We start from the raw sequence: 11,295 nt of genomic DNA on the forward strand, positions 1-11,295 counted from the left end.
TGGGAACTTTGGGTTTATTTCCTGATATCACCAAGTACTGAGTTATATCAGGCTCATTTTATACATAAATTCCTTTTTTAAAAATTGTTTAATCTTCAGGATGGGTGTGACTTTGAGTTTTATGCTTATATTATTACTCTGGGAGAGAGTGCAAGATACAAGCTTCTCTGGTTTCAGATTAAGAAACAGAGTATTTTGGAAGAAAGATTTTGTCCTTGTGTTTTTAAAAATTGTGATTAGGATTCTGGAAACCTCACAGAGTCATACTGATCAGGTTTGATATCAGTAGACGGCTATCAAATATATATTCGGGAGAATCAAACAAAAGATATATCGATTCTTAACCTTTTTCCTGAGAGTTGTATTTTGTAGAGTGTACCTACTTGGAATCCTGGTTTCAGTGAATTTCAGCTGGGTCCAGTCAGGACATATCGGCTATCGCATTTGTTTCATTTTTCCTACCCCCTACACCTAAGGATATCTCAACGCCCATGTACAACTTGAAGAAGTTATGGTGGATCCGTTGTCTCAATTACCTGGAATTTGTGGGGTGGGGCTGGAAGTGGTTATTTTAAAGATGTTTTTATAAAGAATTGAAAATTGGTTGAAATTTAGCAGGGAGGAATAAGCTAGATTTAGTTACAGTCATAATCGTATTTGGTAACTAAGCTTAATCTTATCTTTGCTTGGGTATAGAAATAATTTGAAAAAATTTTAAAATTACAAGAGCCAGTTCTATTATTTTTGTCATTACACACTTCTGAGTTGATTAAACCTGTGAGTTAAGATTGAAATATTAAAGTCATGCATCTGACTTTGTAAGAGTACTATCAAGAAAAAATTAAGATATAAAGACAACAGTCCAGATTGTCTTAGATAGATAGATGCTTTTCAAAAATGTAAGAAATCCACAAAATTTGAGATTTAAAGTTATTACGTATCTTTTGTTGAGTCATATCTTCTCCTAACTGTTCCCCTTTGGCAAATTTAATGAAGAATTTGAACATCTCTACCTCCAAATGAGGCAATACTTTGTGGCTAGGCAGTCACTGGAAAAAAATGCCTGTTTCATATGCAGATTAATACTATCCAGAAAAGGACAAATTATGCAGAGGATTTGAGGGATAAACCCTGCCAATACAGGGTAATCAGCCCTTCCAAGTCTGCCTTTCAATAGGCTGTCAGTTGATCTTGTGTCAGAAGGCTGAAGACTTAAGCTCACATGTTGCTAACAGGGGATTGTGCTATTGGAGATTTGTCTCTACAACCTCTCAGTTCTAGAAGCCCTCTAAGACATCCTATGTGTATAGATATTTGGTCACTCTCAGATTTCTGACGGGGTAGGAGACTGATTATAGCCTCATTGCTTATCAGGCTGTATAACTCTGAATATACATATTTTACTGGATAGTTATCAGATAGTATACAAGCTAGCCAAGACATAATATAGATTTTAAGCCTTTCTGAAGCTGGAATGAAGAACTAAATGCTCTTTCTAACTGATATGGTGACATACTGGGTTTTGAGTATATCAAATGCTTTATAAATTGTAGAATAGTAATAATCTTACTCAATTGATATATATAAATGAAAAGTCTGTTTAACTGGACAAAAAGGGGGAAACGTTGTTTACACTAAAGTTATCTGTATTTTGATGCTAGTCCACTGCTCTAAGGACAGCTGCCTTGTCCTGTACTCAGAACTCAGGTGAATTCTACAGAACAGCTTTCACATTAAATTTGTGAAGTACAGGTGAGGGGCAGGTACAGGATAGAAGCAGGCCTATCATTGGAAGAGAAGGAAGTATGGGCAGGAATGAAGTTTGAAGGAAGTAGAAGAGACTAGAGGAAAAAGGAGAGACAGGAAGAGGAGAGGGTGAGAAGCCATGGCAGGTGAATTTAAGATACTGCTCTGTGTATTTACTGGTTGTTATTATTGTCCCTAAGGTATGGATCGTACCAGGCTTTGTATGCTTATGTGGGCTACTATATCTTATCAATTGGGTCAAAGATTATTGTGTTGTGTGTTCTTTCATGTGAGGTTTTGAGTGTAAAAACATGTGTGGCAATAAGAGACACTGGGCAGCTGAGGAGTGGTGATGTATTCAACCAAGATATCTAGCAGAGACTTGGGAAACTACAGTGCCAGAGATAGCGGGATATAAGACAACTTTTTTATTTTTATATTTTTGCAACAACACATTCACTTCTGTATTTGACATGCTCTTTTTGTGTCACTTAGGGAAGATCTATATCTGGTTCCTGACAGAATGTGCTTCTTAGGTTCATCAATCTTATCTAGTTATCTAGTTTTGGTGGCTGGTTATATATATATATATATCGGTGGTTCCTACAACTATGAGATTACATGCAATTTTAACATGGATTCTGGGCAGGTATGTCAAGAAGGTAGAATCCACAAACGGCAATGCCAAATAGACTCGCTCCTATTCTTATGACCCTAATGAAGTTGAGGTTTCATTGGACCTCTAGTTCTTCCCTCCCTGCCAATCCTCCTGTATCTTATCTTTGGCGTGAAGAAAGAATCATTTTAAAACATCCAAAACCCTGAAATCTCACCCTTGGAACACGACAAGGTTGATATTACAGAGATCATATCTAATGGGACTACATAGTCCACGCTGTCCTTTGATTTACTCAGGCAGTTATTTCTTTGCATAAAATAAAAATTTGGGAGTTTATCATTTTAAGTAGGTACACAATATTTACACTGTTAAATTCACTTCATAGCTTAGCCACGTTTGTTGCCAAAATCATTGCCAAAAAACTGGAATTTGAAAACAGAATACTTGAGTACACATTCAGGAATATCTATAAAGACCCCTTTCAAGGAATGAACAATTAGAAAATGAAATACAATATTCACTCAATTAAACATCTGTAAAGAAAAAATGGCCTGTGGGAAACAGGGAAAAAATAGGAAATTGATCTGTTTGTCAGAGGAATGGAACTGGGAATAGAATTATTATCCAAAAGAATCTCCTACATCCCATGTTCCTAGATCTTTTCTACTCAATACAAGCCCCTAACTGAGTTTCTCCATGTAGAGCCTGTAACCACTGATGAAGCAAAGAGAAGTTTCCAGCTGTAGAGAGATGTAGTACATAAATGTTACCAATGTGTCAGAGTAGACATTCCTGGAAAAGGCAAACTCGAATCTGGTCAATGTAAGGAAAGCTATTTAGGAGGTAGGCCATGGCAGTTCTCACTGACATCATCATTTGACCCTCCCTGAAAAATTTCTTGTACCCTGGAGAGCCCTAATTTTGTGATGTCACAAAAAACTGCATCACATATATTCCTGCAGTACCTCTAGGGATTACTAAGTGGCCTCTATTTCAGTTCAAACAGCCATTTGGGAAAGAGAACAAAGAGGATGTATATAACAAAAATGAGTAGAAGAAAGTTGGCTTTCTGTTTTAGTTTGAAAAAAATGAAAAAAAAATATGTGGTACATAGGAAAGTGCAGTGAGTGCCGTGTAGGGTTTGTGAGGGTTCACTGAACACATGAGCCTTCCACATATGGGATTCAGGAAGTGGGAGCCTCTTAGTAGCAACTGGATTTCCTTGCTTGTTATGGTTCCTGAAAGTCAGAGGTTTTTTTTTTTTTTTATCATTAATTTCATTATTCCAAAAGTCAGGTGTTGGGATGGGTACAGCTTTTTTTTTTTTTTTTTTTTTTTTGAGAGCACATGGCTTCTATTTTTTCTTCCAGAAGAAAAAAGTCCTAAGGAGGAAGGGAAAGACAAGTATTGTATCCTCAGCTCAGAGTAAACTCCTTCGTGTACATGATTTCTACACTGTAGTTTGTGTCTGACACTGATATCTGGGAGGGAGAAATGCTTCTAGTTCAGACTTAATCATATCAGTCTTTCCACTAGTGTTATGCTGACTACCATTCCCTAACAGTGTCCCTCGTAGATTTCTGAATCAATATGTCTGATTACCTTGCAGTTTTATTTACTTTTATCTCTTTCATAATTTTTTTTTTAATTTAAGCTAATTTTAATATTTTTTGGATATTTCTATATCTACATTTAAATGTTATTTCCTTTCCCAGTTTCCTCTCCATAAGAGACCTAAATGTTTCCATTCCTTGACATTTAAACCACCCTTACTGTCCCTTGACATTTCCTTGAACTGGGAGTCAAACCTAGGGAGGACCAAGGTCCTCTCCTTCCTTTGGTGTCCACCAATGCCATCCTCTGCTACATATGCAGTTGGAGCAATAGGCCTGTCCATGTACAGTCTTTGATTATCTGTATAGTACCAGAAAGTTCTTCTTCATTGTTCTGATGGGGTTGATAGCCTCTTCAGCTCTTGTAATCCTTTCTGAAAATTTATCAACAAGAGGTCCGTTTACAATTCTCTGGTTTGCCACTAGCATTCACTTCGGTAACTGACATGCTCTAGTTGTGTCTCTCAGGGAAGATCTATAAACTGTTACTGGCAGCATGCACTTCTTAGCTTTATTAATCTGAATCGTATCTAGTTTTGGTGTCTGATCTATTTATTTATCTATCCATCTATCTATCTATCTATCTATCTATCTATCTATCTATCTATGCATATATTTATCTATCTATCTCTGCCTCTGTCTCTAGCTCTATCTCTTCTCTATCTTTATATATCTATATCTATTTATCTATATCTATTTTTATATATATGTACATATATTTGATGGCTTATACATCTATGAAATTAGTTGAAATTTTAACATGGATTCTGAGGTCCTAGGTCAAGAATGGAGAATCCACAAATGCCAATACCAAATATACTCCCTCCTGTTCTTATGCGCCTATCGAAGTTGAGCTTTTACTGGGCCTCAAGGCATTCCTCTCCCTTCCCATCATCCTGTATCTTTTGTATGGCCTGAATAAAGAATCATGGTAAAATATCTAAAAGCCTGAAGTCTCAGCCTTGGAACACAGGAAGGTAGATATTCCAGAAATGATACCTAATGGGACTACAGAACCGCATGCTATAGTCCATGCTGTCCTTTGATTTACTGATGTCTGGTAATTTTTGCATAAAATAAAAATTTGGGAGTTTATCACTTGAAGTAGGAACACAATATTTACACTATTACATTCACTCTTTAGCTTGAGCAGCTTTGTTGCGAAAATCATTGCAAAAAACTAGAATTGCAAAACAGAATTTTTGAGTACATATTCAGGAATATCTATAATGTGCCCTATCAAGGAATGAACAATTAGAAAATGAAATACAAAATCCACTCAATTAAATATCTGTAGGGAAACAATGGCCTTTGGGAAACAGATAGAACTTAGGAAATTGAACTGTTTGTCACAGGAATGGAACTGGGAATAAAATTATAATCCAGAAGATTGTCCTACATCCCATGTTCCTAGATCTTTTCTACACATGCGAAACCCGTAATAACTTTCTCCATTCAGAGCATGTAACCACTAATAAAGCAAAGAGAACTGTCTAGCTTTAGAGCGATGTTCTACATAAATGTGTCCACTGTGTCAAAGGAGACACACCTGGAAAGGTCACCTTAGAATCTGGTCAATATAAAGAAAGCTCTTTAGCAGGTAGGCCATGGCAGTTCTCAGTGACATCATCATTAGGCTGGCCCTGAAAAATCTCTTGTATACTGGAGATCCCTAGCTTCTCCTGTGATGTCACAGTGTTTTCCAGACTGCAACTGCCTCTCAGACATTCATTCAGTACCTCTAGGGTTTATTAATTGGCCTTTATTTCAGTGTAAACAGCTATTTGTGAGGAAGATCAAAGAAGATGTAGATATCAGAGATGGGGAGAAGGAAGTTGGCCTAGGAAGTTTTAGTTCAAAAAACGGAGAAATATGTGGTACATGGGAAAGCACAAGGAGTGCTGTGTAGGGGTTGTGAGGGTTCACTGAACACATAGCCTTGATATGAGCCTTCCCCATATGGGATTCAGGAGGTGGGAGCCTCTCGGTAGCATCTGGATTTCATTGCTTGTTATGGTTCCTGGAAGTCAGAGGTTGTTTATCATTAATTTCTTTATTCCAAAAGTCAGGTATTCGGAAGTTTACAGTTGTTTTTCTGAGAGTTAATGGCTTTCATTCTTTTTCCCCAGGAAAAATAGTCCTGAGGAAGGAGGGACAACAAGTATTGTATCGTCATGTCATCTCAAGGTAAACTCCTCCTTGATTTGGATTCCTATAGTGCACTTTGTTTCTGACACAGATATCTGGGACAGAGATGTGCATCTAGTTCAGACATCATCATCTCAGTCTTTCCACTAGTATTTCTCTGATTACCATTCCATGACAGTTACCCTTTAGATTTCTGTATCAATATGTGTGATTCATTGACAGTTTTCTTTTCTTTTAACTCTATCATTTCTTTAGGGATTTTTATTGCGTTTCTAATTGGATACTTCTATATTTACATTTCAAATGTAATTTCCTTTCTCAGTTTCCTGTCCATAAGAGCCCTAACCTGTCCCCCTCCCCTTTTTCAATAACCCCCCTTACTGCCTCTTGACAGTCCATTGAACTGGGAATCAAATCTAGGGAGGACCAAGGGCCTCTTTTTTCATTGGTGTCACGAAGGCCATCTTCTGCTACATTTGCAGTTGGAGACATTGGTCTGCCCATGAGCAGTCTTTGAATATTGATTTAGTACCAGAAAGGTTTCGTGTATTGGCATTGTCCTTGTGGGGATTAAAGCCCCATTCAGATCTTGTAATCCTTTCTCAACATTTACCAACAAGAAGTCCATTTTCAGTTCATGGGTTTGCCACTATCATTTACCTCTGTATTTCACATACTCTAGCAGTGTCTCTCAGGAAATGTCTATATATGATTCCTGGCCGATTGCAGTTCTTAGGCTCATCAATTTTATATCATTTTGGTGCCAGATGTGTATATATATATATATATATATATACACATACACTTTTGGTGGCTCCTACAGCTAGGTGGTTCGTTGGAATATTAACATAGAATCTGCCAAACTAGGTCAAGAATGTAGAATTCAGAAATGACAATGTCAAATAGACTCCCTCCTGTATTATGAACATATTGAGTTTGAGGTTTGACTGATAAACATGTCATTCTTCTCCCTGCCTATCCTCCTGTATCTAAGGTTGCTACTTAAGGACAAATAATGATAAAACATCCAAAACCCTTAATTCTGGCCATGGGAACACAGGAAGATAGGTAGTGCAGGTTTGATATCAAATGGGACTAGAGAACCGAATTCTGTAGTCCATGTTGCCCTTTGCTTTTCTGATGCCTGGTAATTTTTACATAAAAGAAGCTTTTAGGAGTTTATTAATTGAAGTGAGTACACAGTACTCACACTGTTATGCTCACTCTATAGCTGGGCACACTTTGTTGCCAAAATCACTTTGTTGCAGATAATGGAATAGGAAAAAAGAATTTTTCAGTACACATTCAGGAATATTTATGAAGTCCCCTGTCAAGGAAAGTACAATAAGAAAGTGATATACAATATTCATTTAATTAAAGGTCTGTAGGGAAAATACTGGCCTTTGTGATACATAGATAACCAAGAAAATTGAACTCTATATCTCAGGAATGAACCTGAGAAAAATAATATTATCTAGAAGAATCTTCTACACTAGATGTTCCAAAATCTTTTCTACCCATGCCAAGCCACTGACTACCTTTCTCCATCCCAAGTTTGTAACTGCTAATAAAGCAAGGAGAAATCTCTAGCTTTAGAGAGATGGAGTACATCAAGGTTTCTACTGTGTCACATGAGACATACGTGGAATGGGCACCCTTGAATCTGGTCAATGTAAGGAAAGATGTTTAACAGGTAAGCCATGGCACATCACAATGACATAAACAGTAGGCCCTCCCTGAAACATCTATTGAAACCTGGAGAGGACTAGCTTCTTCTGTGATGTCACAAGTGTTGTCGTGACTGCAACTCCCTTCAGATATCCCCTCAGTACCTCTAGTGTTTACTAATTTAACTCTAATCGAGAGTAAACAGTCATTGTGGAGTGAGAAGGAAGAGGATGATGAGATCAGAAATGGGAAGAAGGAAGGTGGTCTTCTGTCTTGTTATAAAAAAAGGATGAAATACATGGTACTTCGGAAAGCTCAGTGAGTCCTTGTAGGAGTTGAGTAGGATCACTGAAGAGATAGACTTGTTCTGAGCCTTCTGCATATGGGAATCTAGAGCTGCGAGCCTCTCAGAAACATCTGGACTTCGCAGTTCTTATGGCTCCTGGAAGTCAGAGTTTTTATATCATTCATTTCTTTATTCCAAATGCCAAGAATTTTGAAGGTAACAGATGTTTTACTGAGAGCTCATTGCATTTATTCTTTTTGTCAATTATAAAAAGGTCCTAAGTAAGAAATAAAAGGCAAGTATTGTGTCCTCTGCTCAGAGTAAACTTCTCCATGCTTTGGATACCAATAGTGCAGTTTCTCTCTTACACTAATATCTTGGAGAGAGAAGTGCTTCTAGTTGAGACTTCATGATCTCAGACTTTCCACTAGTATTTCCACTGACTAACACTTTAGATTTCTGAGTCAATTGGTGAGATATACTTGCCGGATTCCTTTCTTTCATTTCTTCCATTTTTTCTTTATTTTTTTAGAAAAACTCTCAAAACTCATCCTGGCTGACAATGTAGATTAGACGCATCAGATGAAATGAATTGAAAAACTCTCCTGGGAATGAAAGTGGTAAGGAAATCACATTGATGTATCCTAAATGCAGTGCTAAGAGCAATATTCAGACTAGTCTGTGGAGATGCTGCCTTCATCAGAGACCACAGACAATTAGTGGAGAATGATTCAGCATTAAACTGGGAATGGAAGATGATGGTTGATATTGTTCTAGTAGATCTCACTACATTAAAAAGTGTTTCTTCCAGATAACTGAATGATTATTGTAAAGCAAATCCCGGAATGAACTTATGAGACCCACCATCAGCCTGTCAAATAATGTGCGAAAGAAGAAATCTGTGTCTCTCCAGGGACAAATTGTTGCTTTCAAACCAACAGTAAAGTGTCCATTCTATGAATGATACATTGATATATACACATTATAGAAGGATGGATACAGAGTTTCTTCAGGTCCATGAATGAGGTATTCAGCAGTTGACCTGGAGTAGCAATGAGGGTAATTTTTGCCAACTCTTCAGACTTGAGCTCCTTCACTAGGATCCCCATGATTGAAGAAAAGAACAAACTTCAGACAATTTGTCTCAGATTTTTATGTAGTTAAGATTTCCTGGTCTTGGTCCTAGGAAGGAAGGATATCTTGCTTTCCAATTCTTGTTTATCCTATAATCCTCTCTGCTGCATTCATGCAAATAGATTACTGTGCATTTCTTTAATAGGTTACAATTGCTATTTTAATTATGTTGCCAAGAACTATAGAAAAAAAGAAGGACTGTATCAAAGCATCATATGAAAATCCGACTAAGGTAATGTGGCCATTGGAAATTTGTAACTGACCTGAAACTCTTACTAGAGACAAAATGCCATAAAAGGTCTTCTCTCGATATCTGGTGTAGTAGTTGGTGTTCCCCAACAGACAGTAAAGGATGAATCTCTCTGTACAGAGAAATCGGAGTAGTCACAATGATCACAGACTATGGAACACATAATTTAACAATGACTGACTATTTTTAAAGTCCTAGAATCCATTAGTTTATTAGTCCAAAAGGAAAGATGTCTTATCTGGTCATTGACATATGGATAAATATTCAGTATGCAGGTTCTAATGTCTATGAGGATTTGGTATCACTGTGAGTGCAAAAATGAAAAAGTAAAGGCTTCTTTCTTCCATGTTTTCTATGGGGATTCAAATAGAATGCATGGTTTAGAATACATTGGGTTTGCCATTCTCAAACAGACCAATATCTTCAACTAAACATTCTTTTCTTGGAAGCTGCACCCTGTCAGCATGGCTCACGTGTATGTGAACTGCAAGATCTAGTCTGGGAAGGCGGTCCTGTTCATCGATCCAACCTGCCCCTAATACTGAAATACCCAAGACTTCCTCAATCAACTCCTTTGCAAACATGGTCTTCTGGGATTTGAAGACATTACATCTACTAACAACACCAATGCAATTCAAGATTACTTTCAACAGCTCCCTGGAGTGAGAATTGTTCCTTGGGTCCTTATATGTAGAGAAAGACTGCATAGGCAGACACAGTGATCTAATCTACCTGCAACAGAATGAAGAGATGATGATGTGGCTGAAGCAGATTGGAGCTCTGCATTTATTAAAGGGATGTCAGTAAAAGCCCATGCTGACAGCAGACATTCAGACATGCTGAAGCCATGCTGAGACTTGATGTTTGTCACAGATGATGTCAGTATTTTCTTATGACTGGGATTTTCAACAAATTGGCTTTCATTCTATTCCTCATTCCAAAAAATCTGTTGCTGTAGGCCTCAAACCATGGGGCAGGGAAACTTAAGAGACAACAGAGGATTGATAATCCAGTCTTCATTCACTGACATGTCTCTACCTCTAAGTCCATGTTTCACAATCCAGTGCATTTAAATCTCCAGGGAATCAGTTACTGTTTCTCTACCATGCTGGTCTGCTGAAGTCATTTTACAGAAGTCCACTTCCAAGTAATTATTAAAGCAATGAATATTTTGAAGTTGTTTATGATCTACACACAGGCTTTTTACGCCCCAAGCATGTACCATCCCACTTCTGCATTTGTAGCTCTCAGCCAGTGTTCTCGACCTATCCATCCAGCAACCCTTAGATTCCACACTTTGTATGAGGATAATATTTGAAAAAACAGAAGAATAGCTGTAGCATAGTTGTTCTTCACTGAAGCCATATTAACACAGACGGCAGAGCATATGATGCATTCATCTCTGTTTGTAGTGTTTAATTCCCCGTAAAGTCCCAAACAATTGAGAGTTGATTCTGTCAGAGTACCAGCAAAGTCAAAAAGGAAATGCAAAATTTCAGAATTCTCCTTCCAAAGATGTTTTGAAAGAAGTTGTTTGCAAAACACTGTCTTAATAAATTTATTCCATTCTCACTTTGATATTTTGCTTTGATGTCTTGAAGTGATGTTTAATTATCACTGAAATGCAGGTCCCCTCTATAGTCTCCAGTATGAAGAATTCATTCCTCAAAAGGATGTATCTGCAGATGCCTGAAAAAATAATAGAAAGAATATTTCTTGATAAAGATCTAGGTTAATGTTGAAACATCCTACCACAAAGATACATATAAGAAGTTCATTTGACATTGACCTTATGTTATGCAGAAATTCTTCACATATTCCCTCTATCGTT

At 37.4% G+C, this 11,295-nt stretch overlaps 1 long non-coding RNA gene across 4 annotated transcripts; it reads left to right on the forward strand.

Moving 5' to 3' along the window:
- The first annotated feature begins 5,494 nt into the window (after positions 1-5,494).
- Positions 5,495-11,043, forward strand: LOC134484665 (uncharacterized). 4 transcript variants are annotated; one of them, XR_010062270.1, is made up of 3 exons: positions 5,495-6,165; positions 8,613-8,700; positions 8,892-11,043. It is a non-coding gene; the product is annotated as an uncharacterized LOC134484665 (long non-coding RNA). The 4 variants fall into 4 exon arrangements; XR_010062267.1 differs by having other exon boundaries at positions 8,613-11,043; XR_010062268.1 differs by lacking the exon at positions 5,495-6,165 and adding an exon at positions 7,996-8,112 and having other exon boundaries at positions 8,613-11,043.
- The last annotated feature ends 252 nt before the right edge of the window (positions 11,044-11,295 follow it).

This window comes from Rattus norvegicus (assembly GCF_036323735.1).
Source record: "Rattus norvegicus strain BN/NHsdMcwi chromosome Y unlocalized genomic scaffold, GRCr8 chrY_unlocalized_26, whole genome shotgun sequence".
Lineage (NCBI taxonomy): Eukaryota > Metazoa > Chordata > Mammalia > Rodentia > Muridae > Rattus > Rattus norvegicus.